Consider the following 23,350-nt stretch of genomic DNA (forward strand, 5'->3'; position numbering starts at 1 on the left):
TATTGAAAATGAGACCCAGGAGGCTTTGTAGTAGAGGAGGAGCATGTCTAAGCAAACTAATTTCATTGTGCAAGTTTTACTCGGATGATATCTATTAAAAATTGGTGAGGGGCCCCTCAGTTGGTTAAGCATCTCACTCTTGATTTTGGCTCAGGTCATGATCTTAAGGTCGTGAGATCTAGCCATGCTTTTGGCTTTGCGCTGAGCTTGAAGCATGCTGGAGAATTTTCTTTCTCCCTTTCCCTCTGCTGCCCCCCCAATAATAAATTAATTAATTTAAAAATAAAAAAATAAAAATTGGTGAATATATTGCAGGAGTTTTCCCGGGTTCATCTAATCATATTCATAATGTTGTTGGGACAAATGGTCCTGCTAGAATAGAATAGTTAGCCTAGATATAGAAGAAACCTAAAATATCAATATTGACTGTGTTTAGTCCATTGGTAACCTTTAGAAAATGGGTCAGGTAGTGCCTTCTCTGCCCAGGACTTCAAGGAATAGCATTTTATAAGTTTTGGGCCACTTCTTCCCCTCTCTCTCATCCTAGCCAAAGGGTTGGAATAGGAGACCTTATCTTTCAGCAAACCTGATTCCCTGTGACCCTGCTCTTTGGTCACAGAAATCAAGGAAAGAATGGGCTCTTTATCTGTAGAAGATACCTCTCAGAAATATACCAACACTCACCCACCAGGCATTCCTTTCAGGCTGTCAGAAGCATATTGGGGGATGAGGGGAAGGGATGCTGACTGAATGCATCCAGGTCCCTGGGTCTCTGGTTCCAGCAGGCTGGCTCCATCACTGCCCTTTTTTGGCTTGATTAGAGGTACCAATGTTTTCCCCTTTGTTTTGTTGAATTTCTGTCACTTGTGACTACAAGTGCCCTGAGAAATGACCGAAGAATTTTCTTGATGGATTATGTCAATATAATTCAAAGGTGAATAGTCTTAATTTACCATTAGACATTAGCTTTTTGCTAGAATGAATAATTTATAAATTTGGATTAAATTCAAGTGAATTGTGGGCTTTTTTGTTGTTGTGTTTTTAGAGGGTGCACATGGAGTGCGTTGGGTGGGCTTAAGCAGGCTTCCCACACTGTGCAGAGCCCAAAGCAGGGCTGGATCTCAGGACGCTGAGATCATTACCTGAGCCGAAATCAAGAGTCAGAAGCTCAACTGGCTGAGCCACCCAGGTGCCCCTCAAGTAAATTGTATTTCAAATACCATTTCACCTAGATAGTCTTATATATTGCCCATTAAAAAAAAGTTCTGCCACCTAAGCAGAATGACAATTTTCTCTCATTATAGTGCGGTGAGAGAAACAACTTGTATTCTAAATTCCACAATGGTTTTAATAGCCAGTTCCCCCTAAAAAATGCCACTGCATTTAGTTGTTTTTTAATGAAATTACAAAAGGAAGCATGAAAAGAATGCATCATTTAAAATATAATAACACTATGGCGCTATTGAATGAATAATGTTTTCTTTTCAGATACTAGTATCCAGGGAATCTTATAAATAAGAAAAACAATCATTGCATCATAGACTGAAAAATCTATTAGTTTTACAAGATAGAAGTTAAAGATAGAAGCTAAAAATGGGCAAGTGATTCAAGAATTAGATGGAACACATTTAGTTGTAGATTTTTCTCATTATCCACTGCTTTTTAAAACTCGGTAAGACAATTGCCCTTCAAATGAACTCCTCTCTTGAGTCCTCAGAGACTAGACATTTAGGAAGACTGGGAGAAAGAGTCCCCTAAGTCAAGTCATGGCAGCCCTGGGTGGAATCCCGATTTTTGGATAATTGTGCAACTCTAGAATAACACAGCCCAGTTAATCACTATGACCTTCAAGCCCAAAAAGAATCTGAACTCTTAAGTAGAGTATGGGGCATGTTCTCTCATTTAGACTTACTTTTTAAAAATTGCTTCACTATTCTGTCATTTGTTGAAATGAACAAAAATGCATCATTTTCATCTATTTTAGAATATAAATGATAGGAAATGAGATATTCAATAAGGAAATGCAATGGGAATAACCTGAAATACCTTCAACTATTGATCTAATATGTTAAAATTTGACTATTATGGTTGAAATTGTCTTCCATTTTTCTATTAACTTCTTTCCTGGTTAATACCTTTTCTCCAATCTGTATAAAGCAGGTTAACCAAGTATAACATTTGCAGTGCTATGATTTTTACATGTTTGTTCTACTGATTTCAGGTGAGTTGATCCATTGCCCACATTTCTAGAAGCATGAGACAGATCCTATGCCTAAACACAGCCTTGCAGTAGATTTGGCTGAGCAATGCAGGGTAATAAAAGTAATGAGGCCATTGAAATCCCTTTAGCTTTGTGCTGATGCCTGGAAACTGTCATTTATTTTGTAGTGCCTTTAATTGAGGAGGCTTTTTTTTTTAATTCCACACAGTAATTGGTACTATAATTTTTATATTAAAAAGAATAATAAAGTTGTATATCTTGTTTCTTGATTTTTTTAACAAGTATTGATAGTTTGTGATTTATGTAAAAATTTATTTTTATCTATTATTTTGGTATTGTCACACTAACCTTAAAGATCCTCTTTGGTACAAAAAATGGTTAAAGGCCGGTTCTGTGACATCGATATGTATGCAAGATTGAGAACTCACCGTCTTCAACTCAGTGATGTTTCCTCCCCCTTCTACAGTGCATAATATAGACTCTCTAAATATAGGTGAATAGTAAATATGCATCATTAATAATTAATGGGATTGTAACAAAACACAGTATCAGCATAATCCTCTAAGACATTCCTGAGTACACGTTGCCACTTTAAATAATGACATGTAAAGCAGTGGTGCTCTCTAATATGGATTTGCCATAGTAAATGAGTTTGTGTTACTGTATATAGTTTGTTCTACATACCTAGTTATCAATAATCATCTTCATGCCTCTCAAAGGGCCACACAAGCAGGAAAAGAGTAATTGCCACTCTTCATGGAGCCAGCTTATTGATGAGGTGGACACAAGTAATATTTTTAGCCTGCTGGCTGTCCATCTGTAAGCAGTTTCCTGGAGCTGTCACTTCTCCTTTCTCTGGAAACTGTTATGGCTTTGTCTGCCCAAGGAAAATAATGAGATCCATCTATCAAGAAAAAAATAAACAATAAACCCTATAGCTTCCAATTAATTTGTTTTCACCTATGTTTACCTACGTGCATTTGGTTAACTATCCATCATGTTACATGCATGTAAAGAAGTGCATTTTTCAAAAGGTTGAATCCATTAACCCTTTTGCTAACTAAATATATAGGCACCCCTTTCAGCTAAATCAGGAACTTGTAAAAATCAATCCTTTTGGAGAGCTCATAAACACTTGGTCTGTCTTTCCCTTGTGTGCCCAGTGTTGATAAATCTGCAAGCTTAATATGAACCAAACAGGTTGTTCTCATCCATCCTTCCAAACTAAGTGTATGTTTTTCCTTAAATGTGTCTTTGATTTTAATGCCGCCCTAACATTTCCAGAAATTGTTATGGAATGGGCAACTTAAATCAGAAGCTTCAACTTGGTATTTTTTATTTGTTAAAAACAGTTTAGTAGAAAATGGTAGTGTACATCAGCAATCAAATGGCATCTTTTTTTCTCCTCCTTTAAAAAGTATGCTTTACCAAATAAAAGATCTACACATAGACACACAAATGACTCAGGTAGTAATTTGTTCATAGGATTTTGCTGACTTTTGTAAACTACTTGAATTTTACTGCTGCCTTGTTGCTGGCAAGGAGCTTCAACAGTGAAAGTGGTCCTGGAGTTAAGGACCCTTCTCTTTCTTTATCTATCTGTACTATTAAAATAGCTGCATTAAATAAACACTTTTCCAATGTCTTAAAACCATGAAGGACAGTGAGGCAGAAGCCTGCTGAAAGTCTCCAATTTAAAAACCTGTGTTCTAAGAATTCATTTGTAAAGAGAGTTGCTTGAAATTTAGAAGATCAAATCCTTGATATGGTGGTAAAATTCCTAGTTTAATGCACTAGGACTATAGGGTATGAGAGATTGAAGAATGGGTAGTAACTTATCATTATGTCTTTTAAGACTGAGGGCAGGAAGAGGTAGGGTAACAGATTTGTTCAATTTCAAAGAAAACAATTGTGAGCATACTGGTTGTTGAAAGAGAAATACAATGAAAGTAGATAATAGATACATTTCTACCTATAGAGCTGATGCTCATGGGGGAGACAGGTTTCATGTGAGAACTATGAAGGGAATAATTGTTTAAAAATTCTAAAGAGTGGGGCACCTGGGTGGCTCGGTCAGTTGAACGCCTGACTCTTGGTTTTGGCTCAGGTCATGATCTCAGGGTCCTGGGATTGACCCCCACGTCAGGTTCCATGCTCCTTGCTGAGTCTACTTGTCCCTCTCCCTCTGCTCCTTCCCCCATGTGCTCACTCTCTCTCTCTTGCACAAATACATAAAGTCTTTTAAAAAATTCTAAAGAAAACTAGAAATATTTAGTGATTGTAGAGGTTGAAAGCGTTGATTCTTTATTCTGTGTAATCTAACTTTTGGTTGGTTTGTTTCTGGTCCTAGGCATGTAACTCGCTTATAATTATAATTTTGCAGAGGATGAGAAAGGAGGGCATGAGAAAAGAAGCAAGAAGGCCTAATGAAGAAAGAAAGGGAGACTAAAAGTATGCCAGAATTAGGAGATGAGAAGGAAGAATGACGTGAGGAGGGAGAGAATGGGAATGTATTAGGATGCTACTCAGCACTGTGTTCACAGTGGGAGCTTCACATGTAATAGGCTTTCTGCCATTTCATCTCATGGAGACCTTGGGAGCATTGCCTAGACATGCCTCTGTTTCTTTACTGCAAAACACATCTAATGCTAGTATGTACCTCATAGGCTTGTTGTGAGGATGACCTGGTACATAGTAAGCCCTCAATCAAAGCTAGTTGCTCTAAGGGTCACCATCTAATTTGTCATCTAAAAGAGAGATCAACAAACTACAACCCATGGATCCAATCCAGCTACCTGTCTTTGAATGGCCAATTAGCTAAGAATGGTGTTCGTGTTCTTAAATGGGAAAAATCAAAAAAGAATATTTTGTGACACCTCGAAATTATAGGAAATGCAGTTTCAGTATCCGTAAAGCTTTATTGGAACACAGCCACACTCATTAGTTCACATATCATTTGTGGCTGCTTTTGTGCTTTAGTGGCAGAGTCTCCTGGCCATCTGTCCTACAAAGTCTAAAATCTTTCTCTTTGACATAGAAAGTTTGACAGTCTTGGTCCAAACCAGGGCACATTTGTGAATGAATGAGGATACTATGAATCATAAGTTGGAACAACTGGCATAAACTGAGAATATCGTAGGCAGGCCAGAGTAAGTACAGTCACCTTCAAAATATATTGTATTTGGGGGGGGAAAACAAATAGCATTTTTAGGCAAATGATTGCAACTTGGGTAATTTAAATGTAAATCTTTGTTCCTCTCCTTTTATTAAATCCACCAACCATTCCCAAACTCATTCTGTAAAAGGCCTTATGTAATCTGGTCCCTGCCCTCCTCTTGGACAGCCTTCTCCTACTGCTTTCCCCTTTATTCACTGTGCTCTAGTCACACTCACTTTTCTGTTCCAATATAGTAAGCTAGGGCCTAGGGCCTTTGCGAGACTGTCTGCCCGGGGTGCTCTATTCCAGACTCGCAAGTCTGGCCCTTCACCCTGTTTAACCTGGCACGATCCTCCATTCCTTATTCCATTTTATTCCCTCCTTAGGACATCCACTATCAGAAACCTTGAACCTAAGCTCTGTGGTGGCATGGGTTTTTCCTGTTTTTGTGGTCTTTGTGGCTAGCTCCAGTGTCCACCACCATCCTGGCACAGAATGAGCATTCAGGCTATGTGAATGCATCCTCCTGACTCTGTTGCATTGTTGCCACTCCTCTGCTGAGCATGTAAGTGGTTCCACTCACTGTTCTTCTCATCCTGCGCTTCCAATGGGTCTTTGACTCTAGATGAGTAGTTTGGCATTTATGCAAGTTTTAATCTAGGTCTCTGGTCTAGGTGGACCCCCTGGGCACACAACATGTCTTTGATGGGTTTTCCTGCCATTTTTTATTTTGTAACACAAACGAAATATGGCTTATTTATGTAGAGATCTTAGCAGTCCTTTTCTATCATGGCGCTTCCAGAGATAGGCCTTGTTTATTCATTGTTCATCTCCCTCATAGAATAAAGAGGAGCATAGTATCTTGCAACACAAGTAGCTTCCTTTGAGTTTATGCTGAATTGTTTTCAATTTTTTTGGTTTACAAGAGTTTCCAAGGTTAGGGTGTAAGCAACGTGGAGGCCAAGATGATAACTTTTAAACGATTTCTTTGTATCCTGCATAACACTGGAGCAGGCAGGGGCAGATGCTCTAGGAATACAGGTGAATGAAGAGTATGGTTAACTCAGGAAAAACATAATAGCTGAAGATATTAAACTCATTTGGCTTTCCAACACCTCTTTTGATCTTGCTACCCCTGGCCTTTGTGCCAGTCACAGGTTTCTCTTATTTTCATTCTTGTTAGAATGCTGATCCATTTGTCTTCTTGGAGCTCATGGAAGCCAGCCTTAGAGCATATGAGCTTCTATACACTTGTTAGAATCAACTGCCCTGAGAAAAGAAGGGGAAAAATAGTTTCTCCTGTTTGTTGGTTTGAAAACTGGCCCCCATACACAGAGGACAAAGAGAGACCAAAGAAAGAGGTAGATGATTCCAGGTTGGTAGGTGGCAGTTTTAATAAGTGAGGGAACTTACATAGGAGGTTTGTCTTAGCAGCCACAAGATGAGTAGATTTCTGCGCCAACCTTCCAGAATCTTGCAAATTTATATAGAGGCCTTAACTGGGTTCAGTCACATATACCATCCAGATGGTCTCAACAACATATTACCCTCAAGGCTATGTCCTTAAAACAGCTCCTAGTGTGGGAATGGTGGGCACAATGTACATTCCAAGGATGGGAGGAGGTGAGGAACCTGCCATTGCCTGGTTCCAGCTCACAGGTCAACCAGTGGTCATGTCCTCTCCATGATCTCCTCCAACACTGTTCTATTCCCCCCTCCTTCTTCCCAAACTGAGTTACATAGAAAAGAGGAAAAGCAGAAAGAAATGCAGGTTGGAACAGTATAGTCTCCAACTCTAGCCAAGGCAAGAAGAATGCCTGTGGTCCATTTTCTATGCATTTATCCTTACACCTAACTTCAGAGTTTCCAAAAGAGAACTGGACATCATTCACCAGAAAGTGAACTATATGAGAAGTATGTCTGCCTTATTTAACACATTATTTGCTAAATAAATCCAGTGCCTAGAACAGTAGGGAACTGATACTTATTGCACGAAAGAATGACTTTCACCCTTACTTCTTTGCTTACTTACTCAGGTAAAGTTTAGTAGCCTGTGTAAATAAAAACTAAAATTTCATCTTCAGTGTTTAATTATTAAACTTTCCAAAGCAGAACTTTAAAAAACATGAAACTTCACAATAGAAGAACTAGAAAATATGCAACACAAGGTTCTCTCTGGGATGTTATCAAGTGCTTTGGCATGAAAATATTCATCCACTAAAAACAAAATGTCATCTAGCAATGGAAAAATAACACAATATGAGAAAAACTCGGTTGAATAAAAGGGCATTGCTGTAATGATTAATGAAAATATGGCTTTTTATCATAAGTACATGCAGTTTTGGAGAAAGCTTTTAGCATATAAAACATGTTGAAAATAAAACTTAATATGATTTGATTGAAGAGTTCCAACCTTTGAGAGATAGTAAATGATACCGTATTTAGGAAATTGCTTTAAATATTTTTCTGATTGGCTAAGATTGTTCACAAATTGCTTTATCTTTTGGGTATTGAAGAAACAAGTCTGAATAACACAAGCATCTTGAAGACAGGTAGAAATCCAACACCATTTTTATGCTCAAGATTGGGGGAAATATTCCCAATAGGAATGACATTCTCACAGGTGTTTATAATGATTGGTTACAAACAGCTGAGAATGTTATTACATAATCTTTACCATTAACCTTTGTAGCTATTTTATGGGGAAGGTAGAAGCAAGGCATGTTTTCAAAACTTTCTCAAAGTCTTTAATCTTTCTCTTTCTTTTTGTCAAAAGTTAGATAATGCATGTGATTCTGTAGGGGGAATTCCATTAACTGAGATGTAATGTAAATGATGAAAACCTTCACACTGTCAGTGTCTTTTGTGAAAAGGCAAGGTATTCAAAGAAAGTAAAAGGACAATTGTTTACATATTCCTTCCCTTCCTACTCTTTGGATTCTTTCATGTTTTAATAGTTTTTTTTTAAGATGATTTAAATATTGGAAGATGTACTATCCCTAAGCACTATCTACAAATTATTCATATTGCTCCCATTACTTAACAGCCTTAGACAGTAAGAGCTATTGCCAAAGAAGAATCAGTTATAAGTCTCAAAGGTGAGTCCATAAACACAGTCATCAAAGATTATTTTCAGGTTTTTTTTTACAAATAGTACTACTCATTCAGTTAAAAACAAATTAGAAATGATGTCTGTAGTTAATCCCAGCCTTTTCAAAAAAATATTCTACACTGGTTGATCAGGCTTAAGCTGAGTGTAGTGGGCCTGTAGACAAGAGGGTGGAGAAAATACCATGAAGTATCACTGTGTGTTTCAACATAAACAGGGCAGAAACTGAAACACCATTGGCAATGGAAAACAATCACACTTATCACTCTACCAACCAAATAAAACCAACATAATTTCTTTTAGTATATTATGTTAATCACCATACATTACATCATTAGTTTTCGATGTAGTGTTCCATGATTCATTGTTTGCGTATAACACCCAGTGCTCCATTCAGTACATGCCCTCTTTAATACCCATCATCAGGCTAACCCATCCCTCCACCCCCCTCCCCTCTAAAACCCTCAGTTTGTTTCTCAGAGTTCATAGTCTCATGGTTCGTCTCCCCCAACATAATTTTAAAACAGTTCTTTCCAATCTGTCACCCAAAGTTACTCTGTCCATTATAGTGATATGTAAATATAAATAAAAATATAAGCATAAATGGGCATGTGAAATTTACTAACCTATTTTTTTATGGCCTAAATTGTTTTCCATATTTTACGTAGTCTTTAAGATCAAGACTTCAAGATCAAGATCACTCTTAGTTTTAGCACATCTTTCTAATGAGGGGAATGCAAATATGATTATATAATTCTCCTACTGTAGGGCATTTCCTTTTTTATTGCTATTATAAATATTGTGACAACAAATAGCTTTGTCTTTGCATATACAGAATACTCTCTGTTTTCCTTAGGAATAGAGTGAGTTCCAGGAATGGATTATTGTCAATGACCTACTCTTTGGCTTTGATACATAATTCCAATTTATATCCCAAAAGAATTTTTTTCATTAGCAATATGAGAGTTAACACTTTTATGTGTCAGACACTCCTGTGAATAACCTTTTACATGAATTAGCACTTTTAATTCTCTCCATAGTCTTTAAGATATATGGTATTATTGCACTTACACAAAAAGAAATTCCAGAATTGAATTTGAAGAAATTGCACCCCAGAGATGTTAATTAACTTGCCTAAGGATGCACAGTTAATAAGTGGCAATAAGAACACCAGTTTCCCTGTCTTCTTTAATATTTGACAAAATATGTCACAATTTATTTTTGCAAAGGTAATGGACAAAATAATAGCTTTATGTTATTTAACTATCATTTATTTGATTAGTGACAACTCTTTTTCCAGTTCTGTTTTCCTACTGGATTACTTATCTCATAGGAGTGTTGTGAGGAACAAAGCTAATATATGTGAGGACTAGCCAGTGTCAAGTGTGGCCATAGCTCTCCAATGAATGGTGGCTTTTATTGTTATTCTTAGCTAAATTACTGAGAGAATTAAAACAAAAATCTAGAACGTCATCTAGTTCATTTTTTTATACCACTGTTTTTCTTTTTAAAAGAAAATCAGCTGTAACAAATACATTACATGTTAAAAAAAAAAGATGGAAGGGAAAAATGAAGGGGGGGAAACTGGAGGGGGAGACGAACCATGAGAGACTATGGACTCTGAGAAACAAACTGAGGGATTTAGAGGGGAGGGGGGTGGGGGGATGGGTTAGCCCAGTGATGGGTATTAAGGAGGGCACGTATTGCATGGAGCACTGGGTGTTATACACAAACAATGAATCATGGAACACTACATCAAAAACTAATGATATAATGTATGGTGATTAACATAACATAATAAAATAAAATTAAAAAAAAAAAGAAAATCAGTCTTAGTTCAGTATATTTTATGTTGCTCCTGAAAATAAGATAAATTAACATATAACTATATGTAAATCTTGGAATGGAATAGAATATTATAAACATTTTTTATCTCTTTTCCTTGACAATAGAATATATTTAGCACACACAGATATATGTATGGTTATTTATATTGTACTAACATGTACTTATAAACAAATTGGCATATATATTACATATAGTCTATAATTTTTATGTGAAATATTTTAAATAATTTTCTTATTTGCAAATGTTACAAAATACTTGCTTTTGCTAAAAATTATAAATATATTTCATTAGAGCCGTATCAGATTTCATTAGATTAGATATCATAATTTTTACCTTGTATTCTGACAGACAAGGAACTCCTGCAAGCTCTGTTCTTCACTATTTGGTTTCACCCACATTATTATTATTATTATTTTAAATATTTTATTTGTTCATTTGACAGAGAGAGCACAAGCAGGGGGTGCTGCAGAGGGAGAGGGAGAAGCAGACTCCCTGCTGAGCAAGGAGCCTGATGTGGGGCTCAATCCCGGGACCCTGGGATCATGACCTGAACCGAAGGCAGATGCTTAACTGACTGAGCCACCCAGGTGCCCCTCACCCACATTATTACTTCCAATCTGCAGGGTTTTTTACAAACATATTTTAGGCCACTTGAAGACGAGGATAGTGAAAACTAGAAAGCAAAATCTCCAATTCCTCTTCTCCCAGTGTGAATAAACTGAAAGATGTCAAAATATTCTGTAAACTTTAAAAAATTCACTCTTCTCAAGATAGCTCTAGGAGGTGACATTTGCCATCTGGACCAAGTAAGAATGCCAATTTAGATATAAATACCTTGGATATAAATATCAATAAGTGGTGGAGACCATGGGAGAAATGTGTAGAGTTTAAACACATGGGGTTTAATGAAGTATACCTAGGTCTTATTTCATGAGTTTAAGCACATGAGCCTCAGTACCTATGTGATTGGGGTGGCAGAACTGTAGGGATGGTCTGGGAGCCCAAGGTGGGGCCAAAGTGCTTCAAGTGAGATTAAGAAGGTATCAGTAGTCTGAGTCAACTGTCAAGGACGGTTGCTGAAGCAGATCATGGGAAGACGGCATTTCGTAGACCTCAGTTTCAGTCCAGTCTCTGGCAGTTAGAGGATGTATCACTTCAGCAGGTGTTAAGCCTCAGTTTTTGTATTTGCACGAAAGGAGGTACCTTCCTCATGGGGCTGCCAGAAAATATTAAATTATGTAATTACCTTGTTCAGAGCAGAATCTAGTGCATAGGCAGTGCTCAACCATGGTTGTTTCTGTAGGTCGTGGAGCCCAGAGCCGGACTGCCTGGATTCACATCCCCACTCCGGAAGGAGTATGTGTGAACCTTCAGCACAGAATCTAACCTCTCTGTGCTCCATTTCCCTCACCTGGGAAGTGACAAAAATAATAATACCCACTTCACAGAGTTGTTATGAGGGTAAAATTCAAAGAGTTACTGTATTTAAGAGTGCTTAGAAATGACTGCCACTCACCTAGTAAACACTAAATAAATGTTTGCTGTTAATATTACTGTTTTAAATATTAGTCACTAGGATTTTAAAATAGCTTCCAGTGTTAACCTATGAAGAAACACTCTCTTCTACCTGGTTTATCATATTCCCTCTTCTCTCTCTCTGAATGCATAGGATGGTATTCATGATGTTGCACCTGTAACTTTGGTTGTTCATATCCGATTATCTGCTGGCTTTTGACCAATTAGCTATGGACTTTAAAGTGTGGACTTTAACATGGCATTTAATCCACATCTTCAGTGCTTGGTAGCCCTGGCCTAGAGTTCCTTGTGCTTTTCAATGGAGAGAAAAGTGAGCCTGTTTTGGAAAGTGAACCATGAACATCCCACACACTTACCTTTATGTATTCTTATTTTCTATCTTAGACATTTCTACTCACAGTCTTACACAAAGTACATCCTTTAATTATTTTTAACAGAAGTAAAGATCTTTACAGTATTTCCTTTAACCTCCTGATTTTTTTTACCCCACCTGCTTTTTCTTTTCTTCTTCATCTCTCATTCCTATCAGATGAACACACACACATGAACACAAGACAGTCAGAAACTGAAAACCCCAGTGACTTCCATTTGATTTACTGAGGATAAGAGCTCACTTGCTGCTTTCCTACATGAACATGCATGTACACCAGCTCCCCCTCACCCTGACTTACTACTTGCTGAGCCTGCCTCTTCCACTGGATATATGTATGATTTCTCCTCTAACTCAGGTTCATGTTATATACAATTGCATATTTGTTCATTTGAAATTCACACTTCTAAGCTCTTAAACACCAAGAGCATAACTTAAAAAGCTTTCATAGTTTCCACTAATATGGTAAGTGTGCATATGGTGTGTATATGTAATATCCATTGCCACACGTCTGCGTATATGCAACAGCAAATATGCAACTTTCTGAGCGTGTGTGAGGGCATGCGTGAATGTCTAGATGAGAGAATCCAGTGTAAAAGTGAGGAAGAATGGGACTCGAGTTACAGGTGACTTGCTTTGTAAAGTTAGCACCCTGCACCATCTCAACTTTTTGACTGCCTTCTCCAGGTCTCGGTACCCAGGCGTAAGATTTGTCCCATTAAGAACTATGCATGAGGGTGTGTGACCGCTTCCTTTGTCCCTATCATATTATGAGACTGTTATTTTTCTGAATTATAGGTATATTTGAGGCTTACACATAATTACTTTTTATCTTCCTGTTTCCTAAGCCATGTTATCAACGTGGCAGGCTTTTGCTCTCCACTGCCTTCGCTGCATCTCCCCTCCTTGTTTGGCTGGGGCTTCTGATTGCACTGGCAGGAATATGCACAGCTTTAGCTAATTAATTGCTTCGACAGAGCAGTAAAGTGTACTTACCTAGAGTGCACTTCCAGCAGGCGCTATAGATTTATTAGAAAAGAGTTATGGATCGTGATTCATAGCTCATATATGCATATGCACATTAGAATTAGAACTGAGATTTTATAAATAGTATGTTAATGACCTCTCAGCAATAACAGGTCCTAAGACCATTATAAATTTAAGAACTAAAAGCAGCAGGGCTTAATTGTAAAAATAAAATTATAACATATGATTTAGCCATATGTGTTTATATGTAAAAAGCTTGTTATTAATATGGGTTTCCTTTTGCTTCTGTAACCGCTTTAATAAGCAGGAAAGAATATAATCCTTTGAGTGCAGAGCATATTGTAAGGGTCCTATCTCAAAACACACTGATGCAACTTGAAAGTGTATTTCAACTGTGCTGCATTTTTGTTTGTGTTAAAAGCAGCAAAATACTCAGACTCCCAGCTTGAGAATATCTTAAATGCAATATGCCCTTTATTTGTCAGTCTAAGCCAGCTTTCTTAGGCCAGAAGAGAATATCCTCTCTTTGGCTGATGTGTGCAATGTGACAGAGGCATCTTGTAATGGGCCTTCATAAGCATCGCATGGCGGGTTCCTCCCTATATTCTTAATCTGTTTTCTTGTCAGCTACTCAGCTCCTTTCAGCCTCTTCCAAGTTCTCTCTGGAGGCTGAGGCAGACCAACAGAGCAGGTTGGACTTTAGTGAGACAGTTGGGCATTCTTCCTAGAACAGACCCAGCATGGGTAATATTTTGAATCATATAACTTTCTCATGCTCAACCCTCCCTAAGGAAAACACTGTTGTGGGTAGCATGATATCTTGCCACTTTGTGAAGACCCTTCTCCTAAGTCTGTCTATATTTGTTCCTGCCTTTTGTTCCTGCCCTTCATTTTCACTCCGCAGCCTTTCCTTTTTTTGACCACAGTCCATTATGAGAAACCCTGATTCTCACTGTACTTCACTTGGATGTACTTATTATAGAAACAGAACAAATGTTAGAAATAGAAGTCTGAGGATGAGATACCTAATGACCTGATTATAATAAGAATTTCTAAAATGAAACAACATGAAAACACTTTGTACTGAACTGTATTTGTTGGACATTTCTCCAAGTGAAGCTTTCATGCGGTTGTTTTTTTGAATTGAGGCTTTAATAGTCTCAGTTTCTCTGTGTGATACAGTAGGAAAGCATGGACTCTTGATTTCAAATCTCCCTTCTACCAAATAGCTTCATTTCTTCTTTTTTTTAAAAAAAACATATAACTTTATGTTAGTTTCAGGTTTACAACATGATGATTTTATACATGTATATATTGCGAAATGATCATCGCAATAAGTTAACATCCATGACCTCACATAGTTACATTATTTATTCCTGTGATGAGAACTTTTAAGTTGTACTGTCTTAACTTTCAAATGTACAATACAGTATCTGCTGTATATTACATGACCAGAACTTATGTATCTTATAACTGGAAGTTTGTACCTTTTCACCACCTTTTACTCCTTTTCTCTACTCGCCATCCATTGCTTCTGGCAACTGCCAATCTGTTCTGTTTCTAGGAATTTGGGTGGTTTGTTTGTTTGTTTTTTTAGATTCCACATATAAGTGAGGTCATGAGTATTTCTTTCTTTGACTTATTTCACTTAGCATAATGTCCTCAAGGCCCATCTGTGTTGTTGCAAATGGCAGAATTTCCTTCTTTTTTATGGCTGAATACTATTCTATTGTATATCTATGCACCCTGTTTTATTTATCCATTCATCTCTCGGTGGACATCTAGGTTGTTTCCATGGATTAGATATTGTAAATAATGCTACGGTGAACATGGGCGTGCAGCTGTCTCCTTGAGATAGTGATTTTGTTTCCTCCAGATATATACCCAGAAGTGGAATTGTTGGATCATATGGTAATTTTATTTTGTTTTCTCCAGATATATACCCAGAAGTGGAATTGTTGGATCATATGGTAATTATTTTTTGAGGATCCTTGATGCTGTTTTCCATATGCACATTTTCCCGAAGATTACAAGTTCCTCAGTTATAATCCAAACATGATGATATCTACATCATAGAGCTAATGTGTAAATAAAATGTATTTACTTATCCATATATTTATTGGACACCTGTTTTTGTGACAGGCTTCTAAGTGCCAGGGTAGTGATGGGGATAGAACAAAATGAGGTTGGGGAGATGGACATATAAAGAGAAGAGGAGTTGTATGTGTCACACGCTGCTCTAAAAGCTTCACTTGGACTACATATAGTCCATAATATAACTTTTTGAAAGAGGCATTATCGTACTCAGTTTACATGTGTGAAAACTGTGGCATATGGAGTCTTAGTGACTTAATCAAAGTTATGTAGTTAGTAAGTAGAAGATTAAGGATACAGTCCTAAGTGCTCTGGCTCTATTATCTAACCTCTTAAACACTCTGTTAGTAATAATTACACTAGAACAAAATGAATGAGAAAATAGAAATGCAGTTTCTTACAGAAGCATTCGAGTTAGGGAAAACGATATACTGTACAAGATACACAGCAGGTATTCAATGAGTATTAGTCTTTTTTCCTGATTTTTGGTAGAGTTTGAGGTAACATGCAGCATGTTATATGTCTGTGAAACCTAAAATAATTTGGCCAGCTCTGTCTCTGCCAGTGATTTTTTTTTTTTAAAGATTTATTTATTTTGGAGAGAGTGAGAAAGAGAGAGAGCGAGCGCATGTGCACAAGCAAGGGGCGGGCAGAGGGAGAAAGAAGAAACTCCGCTGATCAGGGAGCCCAACACAGGGCTCAATCCCAGGACCCTGGGATCATGACCTGAGCCAAAGGCAGACGCTTAACTGACTGAGCCACCCAGGTGCCCCACCATCTTTGCTCATTTGGGGAGGAGCTGTGGGAGAGCCTAGTTGTGGCTAGCAGGGCACTTAGTAATTGGTGGATGTGGACAGCATTGAAGAATATCTTTCAGCTCGGGAAAGAACATTTTCTTTCCCATTGAGCTTTTGAACTTATTTGGGAGGATAACTTAATTATAAATCTTTGGGAGAAGGGTCGACATAAGCCAATTATTATTTTCCAAGTGGCAACATGGCTGATATCTGGGACAGAAAAATGAGGGAGGCTTTCCTGAAAAGGGGTCTTCTGACAGATGAGTGGAAGGTAGGCCTCACTGACCCATGTCATCTGGACCCTGGGCCTGGTGTTAAGTGACAGAACTTAGAATACCATAGAGTAGAGCCGATAGGGTAGTCATGCTTTGTTAGTGCAGTGAGTCCCCAAAGTGATTTTACCTCCTGTCAACAGAGACCATAGCTTTCCTACCCCCCACCCCCCGCTTTCTTTTAAAATTCTGTTATGTAGCCAGGGAGCACTATGTTTTGAAAACCTGCTTGGTTATCTGTTTCTTACATTTCAGGAATTCTGAGTAACCATTCTGCAAACACAGTTGACCACCACATCATCTGTCTCTATTTTACCTGCAGATGGAATCTCATCTTTATTACTCAGGTTCTATTAAATTTTATTACCTCTTTTTTAACATTTTGTCTTAGAAATTGTTCACAGTCAGCTCAATTCCATGGAGCAATGGCCTAGCAAAATTGTCACATGTGAACATAGCTTCATCTGAATCGTCAGCTAAAAATCCCCGAGTTTTAGGCGAATTGTGCGTGAGAGGCTCTGAGACTGGCTGCCTCAGTTCTAAGAGTCATCCACTTGGGGATGCTGGCCAGTTAGTCTGGCTACTGCAGTCACTGCAATCAAGGGTATTCAAAGTAAACCTGGATTCAAGTCATTCAGGAAAGCAGCACCATTCCGTTGTTAGGACTGGGTGTGAATTTTCAGTTTTGTAGTCCAGAGGAGCATGAGGGGTGGGGGGAGAACAGCTCCAGCACAGAAGCAGCTCCTGGTGTCTAATTAGACAGGTGACCTGCAGCACGTCCAGACCGGGTCTGTGGCTCGCCCAGTTCCAGCTTCCCTGTGGAGATAAAGCTCAAGTGTGGGTAAATGGATGAGAGCCATGCATAGAGGTGAGGTTGCTATTTTTACTCTTGAGTCCTGCTAGCAGGTGCCACCTGCCTCAACCAGGAGCATCACTGATGGCTGTGGTAGTGCAGGGGCCAGCCAGGAGGCACTTTTTTTCCCTTCTGGCACTCATACCAAATTCCAGATGGTCTCTTATGAAGCTGACCTCTGATTCCATGCCAGGGTAAAGCTGTAACTCATCATAGTCGTGTCTGCCACTTAGGATATTTTCTACATCCTCGTCAATTCCCTGGTACAAAATGGCTTTGGGTCCTGGATTAGGAAACAGAGAAACCATTGACTTAATTTTTAACCTAACAGATTAGTGTCTACTTATATTTTCCCTTCAGCCACACCACTGTCAGAACATGTTTCTTCTGTTTTTGAGGTTAAAAGCCTATAACTCATTTCTATCTTACCCCTGTAACAGCCACGGTGCTCGCTGCTTTCCTTCAGCTAGGTCACTTGTGAGCTTTTTGTTCTATCGACTGTATACACATTTTAGATAACTAATGAACCTGTTTTTGTCCAGAGCATGACTTACAGGCCTTCATCCCTTTCTAATTCATTCAGCCTGTCATTTCTATCATGGTTATACTCGGCCTCTGACCAGGAGCCAGAAGCTGTGTATAATCCTTTATATAATGCATTGACTTCCATCCTGCCCTAAACTCCTTGAACTTGTTTTCACTCCTGCTTTTTATTCCTCAAACCTAGATATGTTTATTTGTTCTGGATCTGAGTGTGCTTTGATAGAAACATCACTAACCCCTGGGGGTTGGTCTCACTCTAGCCTGCTGGTAGCTGTACTAAGAATCCTTGGCATTTAGCTCTTGGCCTCCTGCCCTGAGTGGCAGTTCTGGAGTGGATTAGAACTGGAGAAGGCTCTAGAGGTCTAATTGCTGAGGTTTGGTTTCCAGCCTTGTCCATTCCTCTAAGTCCAATATGAATATATCACACCTATGTTCAAACACCTACAAATGGTGCTCGCTTCGGCAGCACATATACAAACACCTACAAATGACGCCCAGTGCCTATCAGAAATTTCATTTTCCTGTAGCATCCATAAGGCTCCACAGTTTTGTCATTGCCTTCCTTCTCAGCCATATATACCGTTCCTTCCCTCCATCTGCCCCACCATATACCAACTCATTGAGCCATTCATTTTGTCCCCACTCTCTTTCCTGCTTGGATGGCAAAGACTCACTCTCTGAAAATGCCAATAATTTCTGAGTTTTCAAGGAATATTTCAAAATCTACCTTCTCTGTGAAGCATCTTTTTATTCACCAAACCAAGTTTTGTTTCTTCCTCCTTTGACCTGTGTACTTCTGTTGTTACACTCACCATAATCTACTTTGTATGTTACTTAGTCATTTTTTTCATCGATTCCTGGTTTCATGGAACAGACATTCTTGTCCTACCTCAATTCCCACTTAAACTGTACGTTCCTTAAGGACTGAGACACTGTCTACATTATTTTTAGTTCATTTGTACTGGCTGTGTTAGGTCATTTTCCGCAGGAAATATACTCCGAAATGGAGATTTACATGCAGGTAGATTGACTAGTCTTCTTGGAAATAACACTAGTGAGAGAGGGAGAGAGAGAGAGGAAAGCCGAATTGAGCAGAGGGAGAAATTGAACCGTGATGAAGCTGCAACAGAGGTTCGGCCAATCCCACAAGGAGCTCTAGAGCTTGGATAGTACTTCATTTTCCCTACATTGAGGCAGGGAGGCTGGATTTATTTACTCCCATCCTGGCCAGTTACTGGATGCAGAAGGCATCTGGAAGGATATGTAACCTTGGCAAAAAGCAGCTCCCTTTGACCAGGCAGTTCTAAGAGGGACTCAGATCCCAGCTCTCAGCAGCCAACACCAGCAGCAGCAGCTGGGGGAATGAGTGTTTTGGCCCTGAAGAGAGGCTGGCGAGACACATCACACACCACAGCATCCACTGCACTAGGACAGAGACTTATACATGACCAAGACTCTAAATACAGTTTGGTAAAAGAGTCACTGAGTCTTGGTCATGTATTCGTGAATGTTTTACAGCTTCTAAGACTTCATGAAGCCAAATTCTGTATCGTTACATGACAAATTTGGTGATGACTATAGAGGCCACAGAAGACCTCATGTTTGGCTGCCCTTTCCTTTCTCGGGTGTTTTTCCTACGGATCGTATTCTATTATTTTTAATGTAATAGCAACAGTTCTTTATTCTAACTTATCTCCAGAATCACATTGGATATATTTACAGAAAGAAAGTGATATACTTCTTTCTACCAGATGTTTTGATCTCTTCAGTGGCTGACCGGTTGTATGTCTCTCCACATTGATGGCTGATGACACATCCCACTGGAATTACTGTCCCCCACTGCCAAAGAAGGATTCAGATTTTGTGGGTCTAAAAGACTAGACATTTGTGGGATCCTCCTTAAGGAAAGGGATACAAGCCTTTCTTATCTTTCAACATTTTATAGAACATGTTGTGTTGGGGGTCTCCAAGATCTCCCAGGTTTGATGATATGCTGGGAGGACTCCCAGGGCTCAGCATTTAATTGTACTCACAGCTTTATGGCTATGATTTATTACAGTGAAAGGATACAAGACAAAATCAGCAAAAGGATAAGGTTCATTGGGCAGAGTCCAGAGAAAACCAGGTACGAACTTGCAAGAGTTCTCTCCCAGTGGAGTCACGTAGAATGTGCTTAATTTTTTATGCAGTGGATTGTGACGAGTCTGGAATGTTGCCCACCAGAAAAGCTCATTTCAGACTCAGTGCCCAGGTTTTCTTTATTAGGAGCTGGTCATGTAGACACCCTCTGTCTAGCATGTACCAAAATTACAAACTCCCAGAAGGAGAGCAAGTGTTCAGCATATAAAGCATACTGTTTGTAACGAACGTTGTAGGAGCAGTGAGCCACTCTGAATCATTTATGGAATGGTGGGAACCCTCCTGAAATCTAAGATCCCAGATGCCAACCAAGGAGAGCAGAGGCCTTTCCGAGGATAGCAATTTCAGGCCTGCTAGGGTAACTCTTTCCTGGACACACGGAAACATTTAAACCCACTGCTAGGTTGCTTCCAGGGCCTTGGAAAGGGCTGGTGCAAGTGAGGGGACTTGAAGCTGAAGCTTTATTAGCTTCAATGGTAAGTGTTTCTCTGATTCCAGCCATACTGAGACCCTTTCAAGTACCTAAATTCACTAGTTCTTGCTCCTCTCTGACTTTGCACGTGCTCATCTCTTATCCTGAACTACTCCTGTTGCTTTCTTCACCAAAATCTTATTCCTTATTTTGCTTTCAGTGTAGGTGTCCCATCCTCCTGTGTTTCTGATTTACCCACTATGAACCACTAGTGAACTGAACTTTCCTATCATAGCCCCTGGCATAATATACTGTAGTTAAGTAACTGTGGTTCCTTAATTACTTCCCTTCATGCCCCATGAAACTTGAGCCCATAGAAAGCAAAGTCTGTTTATTCATATTTGTACTCCCGTGCCCAGCATTGTCCCTGCCATAGAGCAGACGCTTATTAATACTTGTTGAATGATCTAATTACTCATCAGTATTGACCAGAGTTACCATAGTACTGTAGTTAGTCCCCCAGCAAATATAATTTAAGTATTTAGGTTAAATTTTGAGATGTATTAAATAACAGTATTAAAGTACAGTGGTATCAGAGAAAACCTGCTATTGTCCATCCTCAAGGCTCTAAACCTATTGGAAAACCTCTAGGCAGTTTCCCTTAGCACCACATAATCAATTTAAAAAAAACATTAGAGACACAGGGAAGCTATGTGACCTATATAGATTTGCTAATGAAAAGCTTGGGTAGATTTTCATGCAACTATGTATACCGTAAAAAGGAAGCTACTTGGTGTTTCTCTTTTCTTGTACCATTTATTTATTTTCCATGTTTGTGCATATAAGCATGATATCCTAATTGACATTAATCAGAGTTAGATTAATTGTATTAAATTTTCAGAAATCTGTTATTAAAATGGACATTATTAACCTTGTTGTCATAATTTTAAGACCCATTTCAAGATCTGCTATAACTCCAGCAGGCCTACTGAGAATTCTATATTGTATTAAATTTTCAGAAATCTGTTATTAAAATGGGCATTATTAACCTTGTCGTAATTTTAAGACCCATTTCAAAAGATCTGCTATAACTCAAGCAGGCCTACTGAGAATTCTATGACTCAAAGATGTGTCATTCATTGCTTCTATAAAACTTGAGGAAGTATTTTTGGGGTAAATACCCAGTAGTGCAATTGCTGGGTCATAGGGTAGCTCTATTTGCAACAAACTGAGGGTTGCTGGAGTGGTGGGGGTGGGAGGGATGGGGTGGCTGAGTGATGGACATTGGGGAGGGTATGTGCTGTGGTGAGCACTGTGAATTGTGTAAGACTGATGAATCACAGACCTGTACCCCTGAAACAAATAATACGTTATATGTTAATTAAAAAAAAACAACAACAAACCTCGAGGAAGTATGGCACTTTAAAACTGCCATTCTTGCTTGGTGTATGAAATATATACACATGCTTGTGTTTACATATTCATTCGTATATGCAAAAAATAGACGTGGAAAAAGACAATCTACTTATTGTATATTCCATAGGCAGGCTCTTTGTGGGATTAACATGAAGGATGCTGGAAAAATTTACAGGTGGTTGGTGTTTCTGTAACGCCCAGCATTAGTGGCCAGCAGACATTAGGAATGAAAACATTACCTGAATCTAGTGTTCATGGTTTTATTTAGAAATAGTTAATTCTGGGGGCGCCTGCGTGGCTCAGTCACTTAAGCATCGGATTCTTGGTTTCAGCTGAGGTTGTGATTTTGGGGTCATGAGATCGAGCCACTCGTGGGCTCTGTGCTTAGTGTGAGTCTGCTTGAAATTCTTTCACTCCCTCTCCCTCTGCCCCTTCCCCTGCTTGTGGGCACTCTCTCTCTCTCTCTCTCTCTCTCAAATAAATAAATAAAATCTTAAAAAAATGAAAAAAAAAGAAATAGTTAATTTTGAAATTTATACCTGAAGGCAAACATAAGAGAATGAGAAATCAGCACCGATGTCAAGGAAGTTTCCCAGGAGTAAAAGTCTTAGAAAGTTGAGGCAGATGTCAACCATCTGAGCTGGAAAGAGGGGCTCAATAAAGGGGCCGAGAAAGAATGGAAAAGAGCTGAGGTGATTGACATTCCCAAGGGACCTTTTCATTTGTGTTTGTTTCAAAGGCTTTTTCTGGAGGCATAGCTAATGACTGAATTGAAGGTCTCTGTCTTGCAAGGCTGTTTGTGAGCCAACTGCCAAAGAAAGAAAGCCAAGAGGAGCCGAAGGAGAGTAAACCCACCCTATTCTGCTATCTGTATATATGCTTCAGACAGAACATTTGAAGGTGAAAAATGGGTCATTTAATGTAGTTGATATATATAACATAGAAATGGCAGAAGTCTTTTTCCTTTACCGACAAATGCCTTAAGACTTCACTCGAGGTGTTCTTCCATGTGCGATGGTGGTCAGAAAACTGAGCTTTCTGCACTGAGGCTTAGCCCTCGAACAGCTCTGTAAATGTAAACATACCTCTGGAATGCAGAGATCTGGATTCATCTTCCAGCTCTACCATCTAACAGCTTTGTGACCTCACATTGGTTTTTATTGTCTCCCACCCTTCATAAATCGGAGATTATAAATCCTATCTCAGGTCTGGCCGAGCAAAGACTCGATGAAATAAGTGCTTAGTAGGCACCTTTATTGAATGAATGTATATGAAGCACTTAAAACATAAGGCACTTAGTAAGTACTAAGTAACAGTAAGTTGTCACCTGCCTTGTTAAAGGGGATACTTGAGACCCCTTAAGCCTGGTAACTCAGAGCCATCCTGCTGGGCATCAGTTACTGTTTGGTACTGCAGCAGAGCTTCGGGCCTTCTCTGTTGCTGGAATACGTTAGGACAGTTTGTGTGTGAGCCTGCATGCATGCCCACACATACCCAGTGGCATTTTGAATCTTTTCAGTGATTATTCTTTCATACATGTCATTTACTTTTGTCAGGGTTTTGGATCCACCTTCTCATTCTTCTGTTTTGCGGCTT

General features: G+C 38.9%; 1 protein-coding gene across 5 annotated transcripts in view; it reads left to right on the forward strand.

Moving 5' to 3' along the window:
• Window positions 1–23,350, forward strand: part of NKAIN2 (sodium/potassium transporting ATPase interacting 2) — a 965,996-nt gene that overhangs the window by 248,849 nt on the left and 693,797 nt on the right. The window contains exon 1 of one of the 5 annotated variants that reach the window (XM_073893865.1): window positions 20,062–20,402. The exons of the other annotated variants lie outside the window; for them this stretch is intronic. The gene's annotated coding sequence lies outside the window, so the exon portion shown is untranslated. Of the gene's footprint in view, window positions 1–20,061; window positions 20,403–23,350 lie in introns of those variants that run through there. 5 annotated transcript variants of the gene reach the window in all.

This window comes from Callorhinus ursinus, unplaced genomic scaffold, assembly GCF_003265705.2.
Source record: "Callorhinus ursinus isolate GAN/ISIS: 27379988/994484 unplaced genomic scaffold, GSC_fseal_2.0 scaffold6, whole genome shotgun sequence".
NCBI classification, from domain to species: Eukaryota; Metazoa; Chordata; class Mammalia; order Carnivora; family Otariidae; genus Callorhinus; species Callorhinus ursinus.